General features: G+C 45.1%; 12 non-coding genes and 1 pseudogene across 12 annotated transcripts; all 13 read left to right on the top strand.

The window, feature by feature from the left end:
* Positions 1-192: 192 nt before the first annotated feature.
* LOC141178863 (U2 spliceosomal RNA) lies at positions 193-383 on the top strand. Its single transcript, XR_012254931.1, has one exon. It is a non-coding gene; the product is annotated as a U2 spliceosomal RNA (small nuclear RNA).
* A 1,118-nt stretch (positions 384-1,501) lies between these two features.
* LOC141179350 (U2 spliceosomal RNA) lies at positions 1,502-1,692 on the top strand. Its single transcript, XR_012255374.1, has one exon. It is a non-coding gene; the product is annotated as a U2 spliceosomal RNA (small nuclear RNA).
* Positions 1,693-2,807: 1,115 nt separating this feature from the next.
* On the top strand, positions 2,808-2,998 carry LOC141179349 (U2 spliceosomal RNA). Its single transcript, XR_012255373.1, has one exon. It is a non-coding gene; the product is annotated as a U2 spliceosomal RNA (small nuclear RNA).
* A 1,118-nt stretch (positions 2,999-4,116) lies between these two features.
* Positions 4,117-4,305, top strand: LOC141179670 (U2 spliceosomal RNA). The gene has a single exon (XR_012255663.1). It is a non-coding gene; the product is annotated as a U2 spliceosomal RNA (small nuclear RNA).
* Positions 4,306-5,421: 1,116 nt separating this feature from the next.
* On the top strand, positions 5,422-5,513 carry LOC141180118 (U2 spliceosomal RNA; annotated as a pseudogene).
* Positions 5,514-6,307: 794 nt separating this feature from the next.
* Positions 6,308-6,499, top strand: LOC141179940 (U2 spliceosomal RNA). Its single transcript, XR_012255864.1, has one exon. It is a non-coding gene; the product is annotated as a U2 spliceosomal RNA (small nuclear RNA).
* Positions 6,500-8,946: 2,447 nt separating this feature from the next.
* LOC141179863 (U2 spliceosomal RNA) lies at positions 8,947-9,136 on the top strand. The gene has a single exon (XR_012255812.1). It is a non-coding gene; the product is annotated as a U2 spliceosomal RNA (small nuclear RNA).
* A 1,115-nt stretch (positions 9,137-10,251) lies between these two features.
* Positions 10,252-10,442, top strand: LOC141179541 (U2 spliceosomal RNA). Its single transcript, XR_012255547.1, has one exon. It is a non-coding gene; the product is annotated as a U2 spliceosomal RNA (small nuclear RNA).
* A 1,115-nt stretch (positions 10,443-11,557) lies between these two features.
* LOC141179348 (U2 spliceosomal RNA) lies at positions 11,558-11,748 on the top strand. The gene has a single exon (XR_012255372.1). It is a non-coding gene; the product is annotated as a U2 spliceosomal RNA (small nuclear RNA).
* A 1,115-nt stretch (positions 11,749-12,863) lies between these two features.
* On the top strand, positions 12,864-13,054 carry LOC141179347 (U2 spliceosomal RNA). The gene has a single exon (XR_012255371.1). It is a non-coding gene; the product is annotated as a U2 spliceosomal RNA (small nuclear RNA).
* Positions 13,055-14,169: 1,115 nt separating this feature from the next.
* Positions 14,170-14,360, top strand: LOC141179344 (U2 spliceosomal RNA). The gene has a single exon (XR_012255369.1). It is a non-coding gene; the product is annotated as a U2 spliceosomal RNA (small nuclear RNA).
* Positions 14,361-15,475: 1,115 nt separating this feature from the next.
* Positions 15,476-15,666, top strand: LOC141179549 (U2 spliceosomal RNA). The gene has a single exon (XR_012255553.1). It is a non-coding gene; the product is annotated as a U2 spliceosomal RNA (small nuclear RNA).
* Positions 15,667-16,781: 1,115 nt separating this feature from the next.
* On the top strand, positions 16,782-16,972 carry LOC141179343 (U2 spliceosomal RNA). The gene has a single exon (XR_012255368.1). It is a non-coding gene; the product is annotated as a U2 spliceosomal RNA (small nuclear RNA).
* The last annotated feature ends 1,932 nt before the right edge of the window (positions 16,973-18,904 follow it).

The following is an 18,904-nucleotide window of genomic DNA, read 5'->3' as shown; positions in this document are numbered from 1 at the left end:
TGTGTTTAAAGAGGTAGAGTTATGCAGATCTAAAACGCGTGGATTGCAGCAGCAGCAAGCCAAAAAGTGCAGGCATGTAAGGGATCTAGAGGTTGACAACATGTCTTCTTAACGGGAGTCCAGGAGCTCATCTCCACAAATGGACTTTTCAGGATCCTTGGGTGGCTCCGTAGTTTGAAACCAATTCTGGTTATCGCTTCTCGGCCTTTTGGCTAAGATCAAGTGTAGTATCTGTTCTTATCAGTTTAATATCTGATACGTCCCCTATCTGGGGACCATATATTAAATTGATTTTTAGAACAGGGAGATGGAAAAAGAGCTTGCTCTGTCCACTCCACGCATTGACCTGGTATTGCAGTATCTCCAGGACCGGTGCACCCCTTCTTTAATGCAGTTTCTAAAATCAGAAAGAATTGAATTCAATGTTTTTTGTTCATTTTGCTTGTTTGTCGGATTTTGGGATGGACTCTTTGGCTTTGCTTTTCTTCTCCTCATTGGATTTTTCATGTTCAAAGTTGCAGAAGCCAGATTACAAGCTCATTTTGGTTCAACTTCAGCAACTGTGCATTGCATTGCCATGTAATGTGATGCAATGCTATCTTTCTAGCTCTCCCTTTTTACTTCCTTTTGGATAAACAGACATATTAGGCAAGCATTTTGGAGCTTTCACCTAAATAACTACAGGTGGTGAGATAAGCTGCACAATATAATTGACCTTTCAGTATATTGTTGCACACACACCATCTATTTAGCAAATGCCCTTGTTATCAACAGCAGCCTTTTAAACTCACCTGAGCTAACAGGTATGTGCGCTGGTTACTCTGCTGCGCTTAAAATTTCTTTTTTGGTTTGCTACAATGCCTTTTCTGAAACGTTGTCTCCTTCTGCTGGAACACTGACTTCTTTCATTTAATGCCTGCAGACTATAAAAGAGAACCCAACCCAAAAAGTTTGGTTGATTAGTCTGTGGCATTCTGTTAAACTGTTGCTTATGGCGGTCTCTGTGAGCTTCTCAGCGACATTCAGCCAGCCAGGTATCCTGCCTGCAGTAGATGGAATGTGGCAATGGAACGCTGGCTGCGCGTGTCATAATAGGCTCTGAGCCTTTATATACCTGTGCACAGCAGCAGCCACCTTCAGTCTGCTGCTGGACAGCCAGCAGCAGCAGCAGCAGCAGGAGAGGTATGTAATCAGGAGCCCTCCTGCTAAGGGTAGACAGCTGCTCGTTCCACCCCACCCCCCGCCTTAATTGGTTCTCCTCCCTTCCAACGGTGTTGAGGCGGGTGGGAACAGCAGGGGGTGAAGGTGCTGTGTTTAAAGAGGTGGAGTTATGCAGATCTAAAACGCGTGGATTGCAGCAGCAGCAAGCCGAAAAGTGCAGGCATGTAAGGGATCTAGAGGTTGACAACATGTCTTCTTAACGGGAGTCCAGGAGCTCATCTCCACAAATGGACTTTTCAGGATCCTTGGGTGGCTCCGTAGTTTGAAACCAATTCTGGTTATCGCTTCTCGGCCTTTTGGCTAAGATCAAGTGTAGTATCTGTTCTTATCAGTTTAATATCTGATACGTCCCCTATCTGGGGACCATATATTAAATGGATTTTTAGAACAGGGAGATGGAAAAAGAGCTTGCTCTGTCCACTCCACGCATTGACCTGGTATTGCAGTATCTCCAGGACCGGTGCACCCCTTCTTTAATGCAGTTTCTAAAATCAGAAAGAATTGAATTCAATGTTTTTTGTTCATTTTGCTTGTTTGTTGGATTTTGGGATGGACTCTTTGGCTTTGCTTTTCTTCTCCTCATTGGATTTTTCATGTTCAAAGTTGCAGAAGCCAGATTACAAGCTCATTTTGGTTCAGCTTCAGCAACTGTGCATTGCATTGCCATGTAATGTGATGCAATGCTATCTTTCTAGCTCTCCCTTTTTACTTCCTTTTGGATAAACAGACATATTAGGCAAGCATTTTGGAGCTTTCACCTAAATAACTACAGGTGGTGAGATAAGCTGCACAATATAATTGACCTTTCAGTATATTGTTGCACACACACCATCTATTTAGCAAATGCCCTTGTTATCAACAGCAGCCTTTTAAACTCACCTGAGCTAACAGGTATGTGCGCTGGTTACTCTGCTGCGCTTAAAATTTCTTTTTTGGTTTGCTACAATGCCTTTTCTGAAACGTTGTCTCCTTCTGCTGGAACACTGACTTCTTTCATTTAATGCCTGCAGACTATAAAAGAGAACCCAACCCAAAAAGTTTGGTTGATTAGTCTGTGGCATTCTGTTAAACTGTTGCTTATGGCGGTCTCTGTGAGCTTCTCAGCGACATTCAGCCAGCCAGGTATCCTGCCTGCAGTAGATGGAATGTGGCAATGGAACGCTGGCTGCGCGTGTCATAATAGGCTCTGAGCCTTTATATACCTGTGCACAGCAGCAGCCACCTTCAGTCTGCTGCTGGACAGCCAGCAGCAGCAGCAGCAGGAGAGGTATGTAATCAGGAGCCCTCCTGCTAAGGGTAGACAGCTGCTCGTTCCACCCCACCCCCCGCCTTAATTGGTTCTCCTCCCTTCCAACGGTGTTGAGGCGGGTGGGAACAGCAGGGGGTGAAGGTGCTGTGTTTAAAGAGGTAGAGTTATGCAGATCTAAAACGCGTGGATTGCAGCAGCAGCAAGCCGAAAAGTGCAGGCATGTAAGGGATCTAGAGGTTGACAACATGTCTTCTTAACGGGAGTCCAGGAGCTCATCTCCACAAATGGACTTTTCAGGATCCTTGGGTGGCTCCGTAGTTTGAAACCAATTCTGGTTATCGCTTCTCGGCCTTTTGGCTAAGATCAAGTGTAGTATCTGTTCTTATCAGTTTAATATCTGATACGTCCCCTATCTGGGGACCATATATTAAATGGATTTTTAGAACAGGGAGATGGAAAAAGAGCTTGCTCTGTCCACTCCACGCATTGACCTGGTATTGCAGTATCTCCAGGACCGGTGCACCCCTTCTTTAATGCAGTTTCTAAAATCAGAAAGAATTGAATTCAATGTTTTTTGTTCATTTTGCTTGTTTGTCGGATTTTGGGATGGACTCTTTGGCTTTGCTTTTCTTCTCCTCATTGGATTTTTCATGTTCAAAGTTGCAGAAGCCAGATTACAAGCTCATTTTGGTTCAACTTCAGCAACTGTGCATTGCATTGCCATGTAATGTGATGCAATGCTATCTTTCTAGCTCTCCCTTTTTACTTCCTTTTGGATAAACAGACATATTAGGCAAGCATTTTGGAGCTTTCACCTAAATAACTACAGGTGGTGAGATAAGCTGCACAATATAATTGACCTTTCAGTATATTGTTGCACACACACCATCTATTTAGCAAATGCCCTTGTTATCAACAGCAGCCTTTTAAACTCACCTGAGCTAACAGGTATGTGCGCTGGTTACTCTGCTGCGCTTAAAATTTCTTTTTTGGTTTGCTACAATGCCTTTTCTGAAACGTTGTCTCCTTCTGCTGGAACACTGACTTCTTTCATTTAATGCCTGCAGACTATAAAAGAGAACCCAACCCAAAAAGTTTGGTTGATTAGTCTGTGGCATTCTGTTAAACTGTTGCTTATGGCGGTCTCTGTGAGCTTCTCAGCGACATTCAGCCAGCCAGGTATCCTGCCTGCAGTAGATGGAATGTGGCAATGGAACGCTGGCTGCGCGTGTCATAATAGGCTCTGAGCCTTTATATACCTGTGCACAGCAGCAGCCACCTTCAGTCTGCTGCTGGACAGCCAGCAGCAGCAGCAGCAGAAGGAGAGGTATGTAATCAGGAGCCCTCCTGCTAAGGGTAGACAGCTGCTCGTTCCACCCCACCCCCCGCCTTAATTGGTTCTCCTCCCTTCCAACGGTGTTGAGGCGGGTGGGAACAGCAGGGGGTGAAGGTGCTGTGTTTAAAGAGGTGGAGTTATGCAGATCTAAAACGCGTGGATTGCAGCAGCAGCAAGCCGAAAAGTGCAGGCATGTAAGGGATCTAGAGGTTGACAACATGTCTTCTTAACGGGAGTCCAGGAGCTCATCTCCACAAATGGACTTTTCAGGATCCTTGGGTGGCTCCGTAGTTTGAAACCAATTCTGGTTATCGCTTCTCGGCTTTTGGCTAAGATCAAGTGTAGTATCTGTTCTTATCAGTTTAATATCTGATACGTCCCCTATCTGGGACCATATATTAAATGGATTTTTAGAACAGGGAGATGGAAAAAGAGCTTGCTCTGTCCACTCCACGCATTGACCTGGTATTGCAGTATCTCCAGGACCGGTGCACCCCTTCTTTAATGCAGTTTCTAAAATCAGAAAGAATTGAATTCAATGTTTTTTGTTCATTTTGCTTGTTTGTTGGATTTTGGGATGGACTCTTTGGCTTTGCTTTTCTTCTCCTCATTGGATTTTTCATGTTCAAAGTTGCAGAAGCCAGATTACAAGCTCATTTTGGTTCAACTTCAGCAACTGTGCATTGCATTGCCATGTAATGTGATGCAATGCTATCTTTCTAGCTCTCCCTTTTTACTTCCTTTTGGATAAACAGACATATTAGGCAAGCATTTTGGAGCTTTCACCTAAATAACTACAGGTGGTGAGATAAGCTGCACAATATAATTGACCTTTCAGTATATTGTTGCACACACACCATCTATTTAGCAAATGCCCTTGTTATCAACAGCAGCCTTTTAAACTCACCTGAGCTAACAGGTATGTGCGCTGGTTACTCTGCTGCGCTTAAAATTTCTTTTTTGGTTTTGCTACAATGCCTTTTCTGAAACGTTGTCTCCTTCTGCTGGAACACTGACTTCTTTCATTTAATGCCTGCAGACTATAAAAGAGAACCCAACCCAAAAAGTTTGGTTGATTAGTCTGTGGCATTCTGTTAAACTGTTGCTTATGGCGGTCTCTGTGAGCTTCTCAGCGACATTCAGCCAGCCAGGTATCCTGCCTGCAGTAGATGGAATGTGGCAATGGAACGCTGGCTGCGCGTGTCATAATAGGCTCTGAGCCTTTATATACCTGTGCACAGCAGCAGCCACCTTCAGTCTGCTGCTGGACAGCCAGCAGCAGCAGCAGCAGGAGAGGTATGTAATCAGGAGCCCTCCTGCTAAGGGTAGACAGCTGCTCGTTCCACCCCACCCCCCGCCTTAATTGGTTCTCCTCCTTTCCAACGGTGTTGAGGTGGGTGGGAACAGCAGGGGGTGAAGGTGCTGTGTTTAAAGAGGTGGAGTTATGCAGATCTAAAACGCGTGGATTGCAGCAGCAGCAAGCCGAAAAGTGCAGGCATGTAAGGGATCTAGAGGTTGACAACATGTCTTCTTAACGGGAGTCCAGGAGCTCATCTCCACAAATGGACTTTTCAGGATCCTTGGGTGGCTCCGTAGTTTGAAACCAATTCTGGTTATCGCTTCTCGGCCTTTTGGCTAAGATCAAGTGTAGTATCTTTCGAAAAGGCGGTTTTGGATGTTGGCCGCCCTAGTAGATTGATACATTATGCACACTGGGGTTTAGGCGCTTGTTAGTACGCCAGGTGGCTAATATAGTCATCTGGTGGAAAGCATGGCCCCCCAGGATCGACGCCATTGGGCCGGGGAAGATCGAAAGCCCGAAGTGTGAAGTGCCCCAGGAGTGGTGACCCTGGGGTGCCTTAACTCACTGGGATTGGGAACCCCCACTTGAGTTTATGGCACATTTGCACAAGCACTTCAAATTTTCTTTCTTCGCACACACCCTTATTCCGGGCCTTCTGGCCTTAGGATGGGGAATTTTTCAATTCCCGGTCGGAGGTCCGGGCAGTATTATACTGTGAAACCTTCACTATTTATTTAATTTCTTTGTCACTGTGTGTCCACTTATTCACGTGTGTCACGTCCTACTAGGATTTTGTCGGGATGCGGTTCCCTTACGGGTTCCTCTCTTGGCAGGTCTAGGGGGGGAGTGTGTGGCCATCAGGTTCCGCTCCCCCCTGAACCCCCCTGGCTCTCCTCTTTCGGGAGGAGAGCGTTGTTGGCTCCCCTCTTCCGGGAGGGGAGCACAGTCTTTGGCTCCCAGTGCCTTGCTCGGGTGAGAACTCGGGCAGGTGCTGGGGGTAAGATTGGGTCGCCTCTGGCTTCGGCTGGAGGTGGCTTTTTGTCCCTGTTCCTCGCTGTGGCCTTTTGGCTCGGAGGGACAGGGAATGGTTTGGGGACCCTTCTCCTTTTGGAGAGGGTTTCAAGAAGACCAGCATCCTAGTGCACTTTTTTTGTGGCACTTGTCACTTTTTTAAGCGCACTCGGGTTTTGTACACGAATTCGGGCTTTCAAAAAAAAGAAAAAAAAAAAAAAAAAAATCTGTTCTTATCAGTTTAATATCTGATACGTCCCCTATCTGGGGACCATATATTAAATGGATTTTTAGAACAGGGAGATGGAAAAAGAGCTTGCTCTGTCCACTCCATGCATTGACCTGGTATTGCAGTATCTCCAGGACCGGTGCACCCCTTCTTTAATGCAGTTTCTAAAATCAGAAAGAATTGAATTCAATGTTTTTTGTTCATTTTGCTTGTTTGTCGGATTTTGGGATGGACTCTTTGGCTTTGCTTTTCTTCTCCTCATTGGATTTTTCATGTTCAAAGTTGCAGAAGCCAGATTACAAGCTCATTTTGGTTCAACTTCAGCAACTGTGCATTGCATTGCCATGTAATGTGATGCAATGCTATCTTTCTAGCTCTCCCTTTTTACTTCCTTTTGGATAAACAGACATATTAGGCAAGCATTTTGGAGCTTTCACCTAAATAACTACAGGTGGTGAGATAAGCTGCACAATATAATTGACCTTTCAGTATATTGTTGCACACACACCATCTATTTAGCAAATGCCCTTGTTATCAACAGCAGCCTTTTAAACTCACCTGAGCTAACAGGTATGTGCGCTGGTTACTCTGCTGCGCTTAAAATTTCTTTTTTGGTTTGCTACAATGCCTTTTCTGAAACGTTGTCTCCTTCTGCTGGAACACTGACTTCTTTCATTTAATGCCTGCAGACTATAAAAGAGAACCCAACCCAAAAAGTTTGGTTGATTAGTCTGTGGCATTCTGTTAAACTGTTGCTTATGGTGGTCTCTGTGAGCTTCTCAGCGACATTCAGCCAGCCAGGTATCCTGCCTGCAGTAGATGGAATGTGGCAATGGAACGCTGGCTGCGCGTGTCATAATAGGCTCTGAGCCTTTATATACCTGTGCACAGCAGCAGCCACCTTCAGTCTGCTGCTGGACAGCCAGCAGCAGCAGCAGCAGGAGAGGTATGTAATCAGGAGCCCTCCTGCTAAGGGTAGACAGCTGCTCGTTCCACCCCACCCCCGCCTTAATTGGTTCTCCTCCCTTCCAACGGTGTTGAGGCGGGTGGGAACAGCAGGGGGTGAAGGTGCTGTGTTTAAAGAGGTGGAGTTATGCAGATCTAAAACGCGTGGATTGCAGCAGCAGCAAGCCGAAAAGTGCAGGCATGTAAGGGATCTAGAGGTTGACAACATGTCTTCTTAACGGGAGTCCAGGAGCTCATCTCCACAAATGGACTTTTCAGGATCCTTGGGTGGCTCCGTAGTTTGAAACCAATTCTGGTTATCGCTTCTCGGCCTTTTGGCTAAGATCAAGTGCAGTGATCTAGCGGTTTCTGCCTTGGTCTTGGCTGGGAGGCGCTTGGGGTACCCGGCTCCTTTGCCTGGGGGGATCGCTACACTTATCGGTGGAGCTAACCCCCCTGCTGCTATTAGGGAGTCGGATTAGTCCTGGGCAACGAGAGGCGATCACCTTGTCACCACACATAGCTGTGGGGGGCAACTGTCGCCACACATAGCTGTGGTGGCAACATTTGGAGGATTAAAAGGAAAAAACGGAAGGAAAACGGGATCGTTGAGATGGAGTTTGGAAAAAGAAGAGATGCTTACGTTTTTTTGTGAAACGGGAGACGGAAGAAACTTTTTTGGAAGAAAAATGGATTCTGGAAATTTTGAGGAAATATGAAGTTTTGGAGAAGGATATCTACTGTATGCAAGAAATAAAGCAAGGTAAAGTTTGTGATGTGACTCTAGTTTCTGAGGAAAAGTGCATTCACTTTTTCAAAGGCTGGAGGGAAGAGGATTCTGGAAAAATTGGAGTAAGTGCATCATTCATGGGGAAACCGAAGAGTGTGATAATTTACATGGACAATCCGTTTGTGGAAATAGAGGAGATAATGGTTTTTTTGGAATCTAAATGTAAGATGGTAAAGTTTCAGAAATTATACAGGAACAAAGTTGGTATTTGGAACGGAAAGAGACGTTTTTTGGTGTGGACAACAGGAGAAGAAAATTTGCATAATGGGAGGATTATGGTAAACGGGAGTTCTGGGTATTGTTACATGGAAAGCAGCAAAGGAACTTTTGAAAAGAACTTTGGAGGACAAAAGGAAGATATTGTGATAAAATGAAGAAGGAAGTTGAAGCCATAATTATAGAGGAGAATAAGCAAGGGAAAAGAAGTTGAAAGTTTAAAGTGAAATTGAAGAAAAAGTAACGGTACAGGAAAATTGTGGATCAAGGAAAGTATCTGGTGAAAAGAAAGAAGTAAAAGAGGAAAAGGGTAAAGTGTTGGAGAAGGTGGTGACTTTCAGAGATGATGAGGAAGAGTATGATAGGGAACAGATGCGGTTAGAGCATGATGGAGGGAAGAAAAGAAGTTAAGGGGTTATGTTTTGTTGGGAGGAAAGTAAAAGAGAAAAAGGGGATATTTAGTTTGGGAAACCGGGTGAAGTAATGTCAGTGGTGATTTGTTTGGAAACTGTTGAAACTGCAAAGGAATTGTTATGTTTAACTTTATATATATTAATTCAAATGAAAAAATATAAATATAATATCTAAACACGATGATGGAACTAAAATCTTGAGTTTGGTGATATACGATTTAAGATTATAAAACTTAATTTCTGAGTGTTTGGAAAAAAAAAAAAAAAAAATCTGTTCTTATCAGTTTAATATCTGATACGTCCCCTATCTGGGGACCATATATTAAATGGATTTTTAGAACAGGGAGATGGAAAAAGAGCTTGCTCTGTCCACTCCACGCATTGACCTGGTATTGCAGTATCTCCAGGACCGGTGCACCCCTTCTTTAATGCAGTTTCTAAAATCAGAAAGAATTGAATTCAATGTTTTTTGTTCATTTTGCTTGTTTGTCGGATTTTGGGATGGACTCTTTGGCTTTGCTTTTCTTCTCCTCATTGGATTTTTCATGTTCAAAGTTGCAGAAGCCAGATTACAAGCTCATTTTGGTTCAACTTCAGCAACTGTGCATTGCATTGCCATGTAATGTGATGCAATGCTATCTTTCTAGCTCTCCCTTTTTACTTCCTTTTGGATAAACAGACATATTAGGCAAGCATTTTGGAGCTTTCACCTAAATAACTACAGGTGGTGAGATAAGCTGCACAATATAATTGACCTTTCAGTATATTGTTGCACACACACCATCTATTTAGCAAATGCCCTTGTTATCAACAGCAGCCTTTTAAACTCACCTGAGCTAACAGGTATGTGCGCTGGTTACTCTGCTGCGCTTAAAATTTCTTTTTTGGTTTGCTACAATGCCTTTTCTGAAACGTTGTCTCCTTCTGCTGGAACACTGACTTCTTTCATTTAATGCCTGCAGACTATAAAAGAGAACCCAACCCAAAAAGTTTGGTTGATTAGTCTGTGGCATTCTGTTAAACTGTTGCTTATGGCGGTCTCTGTGAGCTTCTCAGCGACATTCAGCCAGCCAGGTATCCTGCCTGCAGTAGATGGAATGTGGCAATGGAACGCTGGCTGCGCGTGTCATAATAGGCTCTGAGCCTTTATATACCTGTGCACAGCAGCAGCCACCTTCAGTCTGCTGCTGGACAGCCAGCAGCAGCAGCAGCAGGAGAGGTATGTAATCAGGAGCCCTCCTGCTAAGGGTAGACAGCTGCTCGTTCCACCCCACCCCCCGCCTTAATTGGTTCTCCTCCCTTCCAACGGTGTTGAGGCGGGTGGGAACAGCAGGGGGTGAAGGTGCTGTGTTTAAAGAGGTGGAGTTATGCAGATCTAAAACGCGTGGATTGCAGCAGCAGCAAGCCGAAAAGTGCAGGCATGTAAGGGATCTAGAGGTTGACAACATGTCTTCTTAACGGGAGTCCAGGAGCTCATCTCCACAAATGGACTTTTCAGGATCCTTGGGTGGCTCCGTAGTTTGAAACCAATTCTGGTTATCGCTTCTCGGCCTTTTGGCTAAGATCAAGTGTAGTATCTGTTCTTATCAGTTTAATATCTGATACGTCCCCTATCTGGGGACCATATATTAAATGGATTTTTAGAACAGGGAGATGGAAAAAGAGCTTGCTCTGTCCACACCACGCATTGACCTGGTATTGCAGTATCTCCAGGACCGGTGCACCCCTTCTTTAATGCAGTTTCTAAAATCAGAAAGAATTGAATTCAATGTTTTTTGTTCATTTTGCTTGTTTGTCGGATTTTGGGATGGACTCTTTGGCTTTGCTTTTCTTCTCCTCATTGGATTTTTCATGTTCAAAGTTGCAGAAGCCAGATTACAAGCTCATTTTGGTTCAACTTCAGCAACTGTGCATTGCATTGCCATGTAATGTTATGCAATGCTATCTTTCTAGCTCTCCCTTTTTACTTCCTTTTGGATAAACAGACATATTAGGCAAGCATTTTGGAGCTTTCACCTAAATAACTACAGGTGGTGAGATAAGCTGCACAATATAATTGACCTTTCAGTATATTGTTGCACACACACCATCTATTTAGCAAATGCCCTTGTTATCAACAGCAGCCTTTTAAACTCACCTGAGCTAACAGGTATGTGCGCTGGTTACTCTGCTGCGCTTAAAATTTCTTTTTTGGTTTGCTACAATGCCTTTTCTGAAACGTTGTCTCCTTCTGCTGGAACACTGACTTCTTTCATTTAATGCCTGCAGACTATAAAAGAGAACCCAACCCAAAAAGTTTGGTTGATTAGTCTGTGGCATTCTGTTAAACTGTTGCTTATGGCGGTCTCTGTGAGCTTCTCAGCGACATTCAGCCAGCCAGGTATCCTGCCTGGAGTAGATGGAATGTGGCAATGGAACGCTGGCTGCGCGTGTCATAATAGGCTCTGAGCCTTTATATACCTGTGCACAGCAGCAGCCACCTTCAGTCTGCTGCTGGACAGCCAGCAGCAGCAGCAGCAGGAGAGGTATGTAATCAGCAGCCCTCCTGCTAAGGGTAGACAGCTGCTCGTTCCACCCCACCCCCCGCCTTAATTGGTTCTCCTCCTTTCCAACGGTGTTGAGGCGGGTGGGAACAGCAGGGGGTGAAGGTGCTGTGTTTAAAGAGGTGGAGTTATGCAGATCTAAAACGCGTGGATTGCAGCAGCAGCAAGCCGAAAAGTGCAGGCATGTAAGGGATCTAGAGGTTGACAACATGTCTTCTTAACGGGAGTCCAGGAGCTCATCTCCACAAATGGACTTTTCAGGATCCTTGGGTGGCTCCGTAGTTTGAAACCAATTCTGGTTATCGCTTCTCGGCCTTTTGGCTAAGATCAAGTGTAGTATCTGTTCTTATCAGTTTAATATCTGATACGTCCCCTATCTGGGGACCATATATTAAATGGATTTTTAGAACAGGGAGATGGAAAAAGAGCTTGCTCTGTCCACTCCACGCATTGACCTGGTATTGCAGTATCTCCAGGACCGGTGCACCCCTTCTTTAATGCAGTTTCTAAAATCAGAAAGAATTGAATTCAATGTTTTTTGTTCATTTTGCTTGTTTGTCGGATTTTGGGATGGACTCTTTGGCTTTGCTTTTCTTCTCCTCATTGGATTTTTCATGTTCAAAGTTGCAGAAGCCAGATTACAAGCTCATTTTGGTTCAACTTCAGCAACTGTGCATTGCATTGCCATGTAATGTGATGCAATGCTATCTTTCTAGCTCTCCCTTTTTACTTCCTTTTGGATAAACAGACATATTAGGCAAGCATTTTGGAGCTTTCACCTAAATAACTACAGGTGGTGAGATAAGCTGCACAATATAATTGACCTTTCAGTATATTGTTGCACACACACCATCTATTTAGCAAATGCCCTTGTTATCAACAGCAGCCTTTTAAACTCACCTGAGCTAACAGGTATGTGCGCTGGTTACTCTGCTGCGCTTAAAATTTCTTTTTTGGTTTGCTACAATGCCTTTTCTGAAACGTTGTCTCCTTCTGCTGGAACACTGACTTCTTTCATTTAATGCCTGCAGACTATAAAAGAGAACCCAACCCAAAAAGTTTGGTTGATTAGTCTGTGGCATTCTGTTAAACTGTTGCTTATGGCGGTCTCTGTGAGCTTCTCAGCGACATTCAGCCAGCCAGGTATCCTGCCTGCAGTAGATGGAATGTGGCAATGGAACGCTGGCTGCGCGTGTCATAATAGGCTCTGAGCCTTTATATACCTGTGCACAGCAGCAGCCACCTTCAGTCTGCTGCTGGACAGCCAGCAGCAGCAGCAGCAGGAGAGGTATGTAATCAGGAGCCCTCCTGCTAAGGGTAGACAGCTGCTCGTTCCACCCCACCCCCCGCCTTAATTGGTTCTCCTCCCTTCCAACGGTGTTGAGGCGGGTGGGAACAGCAGGGGGTGAAGGTGCTGTGTTTAAAGAGGTGGAGTTATGCAGATCTAAAACGCGTGGATTGCAGCAGCAGCAAGCCGAAAAGTGCAGGCATGTAAGGGATCTAGAGGTTGACAACATGTCTTCTTAACGGGAGTCCAGGAGCTCATCTCCACAAATGGACTTTTCAGGATCCTTGGGTGGCTCCGTAGTTTGAAACCAATTCTGGTTATCGCTTCTCGGCCTTTTGGCTAAGATCAAGTGTAGTATCTGTTCTTATCAGTTTAATATCTGATACGTCCCCTATCTGGGGACCATATATTAAATGGATTTTTAGAACAGGGAGATGGAAAAAGAGCTTGCTCTGTCCACTCCACGCATTGACCTGGTATTGCAGTATCTCCAGGACCGGTGCACCCCTTCTTTAATGCAGTTTCTAAAATCAGAAAGAATTGAATTCAATGTTTTTTGTTCATTTTGCTTGTTTGTCGGATTTTGGGATGGACTCTTTGGCTTTGCTTTTCTTCTCCTCATTGGATTTTTCATGTTCAAAGTTGCAGAAGCCAGATTACAAGCTCATTTTGGTTCAACTTCAGCAACTGTGCATTGCATTGCCATGTAATGTGATGCAATGCTATCTTTCTAGCTCTCCCTTTTTACTTCCTTTTGGATAAACAGACATATTAGGCAAGCATTTTGGAGCTTTCACCTAAATAACTACAGGTGGTGAGATAAGCTGCACAATATAATTGACCTTTCAGTATATTGTTGCACACACACCATCTATTTAGCAAATGCCCTTGTTATCAACAGCAGCCTTTTAAACTCACCTGAGCTAACAGGTATGTGCGCTGGTTACTCTGCTGCGCTTAAAATTTCTTTTTTGGTTTGCTACAATGCCTTTTCTGAAACGTTGTCTCCTTCTGCTGGAACACTGACTTCTTTCATTTAATGCCTGCAGACTATAAAAGAGAACCCAACCCAAAAAGTTTGGTTGATTAGTCTGTGGCATTCTGTTAAACTGTTGCTTATGGCAGTCTCTGTGAGCTTCTCAGCGACATTCAGCCAGCCAGGTATCCTGCCTGCAGTAGATGGAATGTGGCAATGGAACGCTGGCTGCGCGTGTCATAATAGGCTCTGAGCCTTTATATACCTGTGCACAGCAGCAGCCACCTTCAGTCTGCTGCTGGACAGCCAGCAGCAGCAGCAGCAGGAGAGGTATGTAATCAGGAGCCCTCCTGCTAAGGGTAGACAGCTGCTCGTTCCACCCCACCCCCCGCCTTAATTGGTTCTCCTCCCTTCCAACGGTGTTGAGGCGGGTGGGAACAGCAGGGGGTGAAGGTGCTGTGTTTAAAGAGGTGGAGTTATGCAGATCTAAAACGCGTGGATTGCAGCAGCAGCAAGCCGAAAAGTGCAGGCATGTAAGGGATCTAGAGGTTGACAACATGTCTTCTTAACGGGAGTCCAGGAGCTCATCTCCACAAATGGACTTTTCAGGATCCTTGGGTGGCTCCGTAGTTTGAAACCAATTCTGGTTATCGCTTCTCGGCCTTTTGGCTAAGATCAAGTGTAGTATCTGTTCTTATCAGTTTAATATCTGATACGTCCCCTATCTGGGGACCATATATTAAATGGATTTTTAGAACAGGGAGATGGAAAAAGAGCTTGCTCTGTCCACTCCACGCATTGACCTGGTATTGCAGTATCTCCAGGACCGGTGCACCCCTTCTTTAATGCAGTTTCTAAAATCAGAAAGAATTGAATTCAATGTTTTTTGTTCATTTTGCTTGTTTGTCGGATTTTGGGATGGACTCTTTGGCTTTGCTTTTCTTCTCCTCATTGGATTTTTCATGTTCAAAGTTGCAGAAGCCAGATAACAAGCTCATTTTGGTTCAACTTCAGCAACTGTGCATTGCATTGCCTTGTAATGTGATGCAATGCTATCTTTCTAGCTCTCCCTTTTTACTTCCTTTTGGATAAACAGACATATTAGGCAAGCATTTTGGAGCTTTCACCTAAATAACTACAGGTGGTGAGATAAGCTGCACAATATAATTGACCTTTCAGTATATTGTTGCACACACACCATCTATTTAGCAAATGCCCTTGTTATCAACAGCAGCCTTTTAAACTCACCTGAGCTAACAGGTATGTGCGCTGGTTACTCTGCTGCGCTTAAAATTTCTTTTTTGGTTTGCTACAATGCCTTTTCTGAAACGTTGTCTCCTTCTGCTGGAACACTGACTTCTTTCATTTAATGCCTGCAGACTATAAAAGAGAACCCAACCCAAAAAGTTTGGTTGATTAGTCTGTGGCATTCTGTTAAACTGTTGCTTATGGCGGTCTCTGTGAGCTTCTCAGCGACATTCAGCCAGCCAGGTATCCTGCCTGCAGTAGATGGAATGTGGCAATGGAACGCTGGCTGCGCGTGTCATAATAGGCTCTGAGCCTTTATATACCTGTGCACAGCAGCAGCCACCTTCAGTCTGCTGCTGGACAGCCAGCAGCAGCAGCAGCAGGAGAGGTATGTAATCAGGAGCCCTCCTGCTAAGGGTAGACAGCTGCTCGTTCCACCCCACCCCCCGCCTTAATTGGTTCTCCTCCCTTCCAACGGTGTTGAGGCGGGTGGGAACAGCAGGGGGTGAAGGTGCTGTGTTTAAAGAGGTGGAGTTATGCAGATCTAAAACGCGTGGATTGCAGCAGCAGCAAGCCGAAAAGTGCAGGCATGTAAGGGATCTAGAGGTTGACAACATGTCTTCTTAACGGGAGTCCAGGAGCTCATCTCCACAAATGGACTTTTCAGGATCCTTGGGTGGCTCCGTAGTTTGAAACCAATTCTGGTTATCGCTTCTCGGCCTTTTGGCTAAGATCAAGTGTAGTATCTGTTCTTATCAGTTTAATATCTGATACGTCCCCTATCTGGGGACCATATATTAAATGGATTTTTAGAACAGGGAGATGGAAAAATAGCTTGCTCTGTCCACTCCACGCATTGACCTGGTATTGCAGTATCTCCAGGACCGGTGCACCCCTTCTTTAATGCAGTTTCTAAAATCAGAAAGAATTGAATTCAATGTTTTTTGTTCATTTTGCTTGTTTGTCGGATTTTGGGATGGACTCTTTGGCTTTGCTTTTCTTCTCCTCATTGGATTTTTCATGTTCAAAGTTGCAGAAGCCAGATTACAAGCTCATTTTGGTTCAACTTCAGCAACTGTGCATTGCATTGCCATGTAATGTGATGCAATGCTATCTTTCTAGCTCTCCCTTTTTACTTCCTTTTGGATAAACAGACATATTAGGCAAGCATTTTGGAGCTTTCACCTAAATAACTACAGGTGGTGAGATAAGCTGCACAATATAATTGACCTTTCAGTATATTGTTGCACACACACCATCTATTTAGCAAATGCCCTTGTTATCAACAGCAGCCTTTTAAACTCACCTGAGCTAACAGGTATGTGCGCTGGTTACTCTGCTGCGCTTAAAATTTCTTTTTTGGTTTGCTACAATGCCTTTTCTGAAACGTTGTCTCCTTCTGCTGGAACACTGACTTCTTTCATTTAATGCCTGCAGACTATAAAAGAGAACCCAACCCAAAAAGTTTGGTTGATTAGTCTGTGGCATTCTGTTAAACTGTTGCTTATGGCGGTCTCTGTGAGCTTCTCAGCGACATTCAGCCAGCCAGGTATCCTGCCTGCAGTAGATGGAATGTGGCAATGGAACGCTGGCTGCGCGTGTCATAATAGGCTCTGAGCCTTTATATACCTGTGCACAGCAGCAGCCACCTTCAGTCTGCTGCTGGACAGCCAGCAGCAGAGGCAGCAGGAGAGGTATGTAATCAGGAGCCCTCCTGCTAAGGGTAGACAGCTGCTCGTTCCACCCCACCCCCCGCCTTAATTGGTTCTCCTCCCTTCCAACGGTGTTGAGGCGGGTGGGAACAGCAGGGGGTGAAGGTGCTGTGTTTAAAGAGGTGGAGTTATGCAGATCTAAAACGCGTGGATTGCAGCAGCAGCAAGCCGAAAAGTGCAGGCATGTAAGGGATCTAGAGGTTGACAACATGTCTTCTTAACGGGAGTCCAGGAGCTCATCTCCACAAATGGACTTTTCAGGATCCTTGGGTGGCTCCGTAGTTTGAAACCAATTCTGGTTATCGCTTCTCGGCCTTTTGGCTAAGATCAAGTGTAGTATCTGTTCTTATCAGTTTAATATCTGATACGTCCCCTATCTGGGGACCATATATTAAATGGATTTTTAGAACAGGGAGATGGAAAAAGAGCTTGCTCTGTCCACTCCACGCATTGACCTGGTATTGCAGTATCTCCAGGACCGGTGCACCCCTTCTTTAATGCAGTTTCTAAAATCAGAAAGAATTGAATTCAATGTTTTTTGTTCATTTTGCTTGTTTGTCGGATTTTGGGATGGACTCTTTGGCTTTGCTTTTCTTCTCCTCATTGGATTTTTCATGTTCAAAGTTGCAGAAGCCAGATTACAAGCTCATTTTGGTTCAACTTCAGCAACTGTGCATTGCATTGCCATGTAATGTGATGCAATGCTATCTTTCTAGCTCTCCCTTTTTACTTCCTTTTGGATAAACAGACATATTAGGCAAGCATTTTGGAGCTTTCACCTAAATAACTACAGGTGGTGAGATAAGTTGCACAATATAATTGACCTTTCAGTATATTGTTGCACACACACCATCTATTTAGCAAATGCCCTTGTTATCAACAGCAGCCTTTTAAACTCACCTGAGCTAACAGGTATGTGCGCTGGTTACTCTGCTGCGCTTAAAATTTCTTTTTTGGTTTGCTACAATGCCTTTTCTGAAACGTTGTCTCCTTCTGCTGGGACACTGACTTCTTTTATTTAATGCCTGCAGACTATAAAAGAGAACCCAACCCAAAAAGTTTGGTTGATTAGTCTGTGGCATTCTGTTAAACTGTTGCTTATGGCGGTCTCTGTGAGCTTCTCAGCGACATTCAGCCAGCCAGGTATCCTGCCTGCAGTAGATGGAATGTGGCAATGGAACGCTGGCTGCGCGTGTCATAATAGGCTCTGAGCCTTTATATACCTGTGCACAGCAGCAGCCACCTTCAGTCTGCTGCTGGACAGCCAGCAGCAGCAGCAGCAGGAGAGGTATGTAATCAGGAGCCCTCCTGCTAAGGGTAGACAGCTGCTCGTTCCACCCCACCCCCCGCCTTAATTGGTTCTCCTCCCTTCCAACGGTGTTGAGGCGGGTGGGAACAGCAGGGGGTGAAGGTGCTGTGTTTAAAGAGGTGGAGTTATGCAGATCTAAAACGCGTGGATTGCAGCAGCAGCAAGCCGAAAAGTGCAGGCATGTAAGGGATCTAGAGGTTGACAACATGTCTTCTTAACGGGAGTCCAGGAGCTCATCTCCACAAATGGACTTTTCAGGATCCTTGGGTGGCTCCGTAGTTTGAAACCAATTCTGGTTATCGCTTCTCGGCCTTTTGGCTAAGATCAGGTGTAGTATCTTTCGAAAAGGCGGTTTTGGATGTTGGCCGCCCTAGTAGATTGATACATTATGCACACTGGGGTTTAGGCGCTTGTTAGTATGCCAGGTGGCTAATATAGTCATCTGGTGGAAAGCATGGCCCCCCAGGATCGACGCCATTGGGCCGGGGAAGATCGAAAGCCCGAAGTGTGAAGTGCCCCAGGAGTGGTGACCCTGGGGTGCCTTAACTCACTGGGATTGGGAACCCCACTTGAGTTTATGGCACATTTGCACAAGCACTTCAAATTTTCTTTCTTCGCACACACCCTTATTCCGGGCCTTCTGGCCTTAGGATGGGGAATTTTTCAATTCCCGGTCGAAGGTCCGGGCAGTATTATACTGTGAAACCTTCACTATTTATTTAATTTCTTTGTCACTGTGTGTCCACTTATTCACGTGTGTCACGTCCTACTAGGACTTTGTCGGGATGCGGTTCCCTTACGGGTTCCTCTCTTGGCAGGTCTAGGGGGGGAGTGTGTGGCCATCAGGTTCCGCTCCCCCCTGAACCCCCCCTGGCTCTCCTCTTTTGGGAGGAGAGCTTTGTTGGCTCCCCTCTTCCGGGAGGGGAGCACAGTCTTTGGCTCCCAGTGCCTTGCTCGGGTGAGAACTCGGGCAGGTGCTGGGGGTAAGATTGGGTCGCCTCTGGCTTCGGCTGGAGGTGGCTTTTTGTCCCTGTTCCTCGCTGTGGCCTTTTGGCTCGGAGGGACGGGGAATGGTTTGGGGGACCCTTCTCCTTTTGGAGAGGGTTTCAAGAAGA

Source organism: Phyllobates terribilis, unplaced genomic scaffold, assembly GCF_046119375.1.
Source record: "Phyllobates terribilis strain yellow unplaced genomic scaffold, ASM4611937v1 Scaffold_30__1_contigs__length_15301838, whole genome shotgun sequence".
NCBI lineage: Eukaryota > Metazoa > Chordata > Amphibia > Anura > Dendrobatidae > Phyllobates > Phyllobates terribilis.
This window is presented reverse-complemented; position numbering and strand designations above follow the sequence as displayed.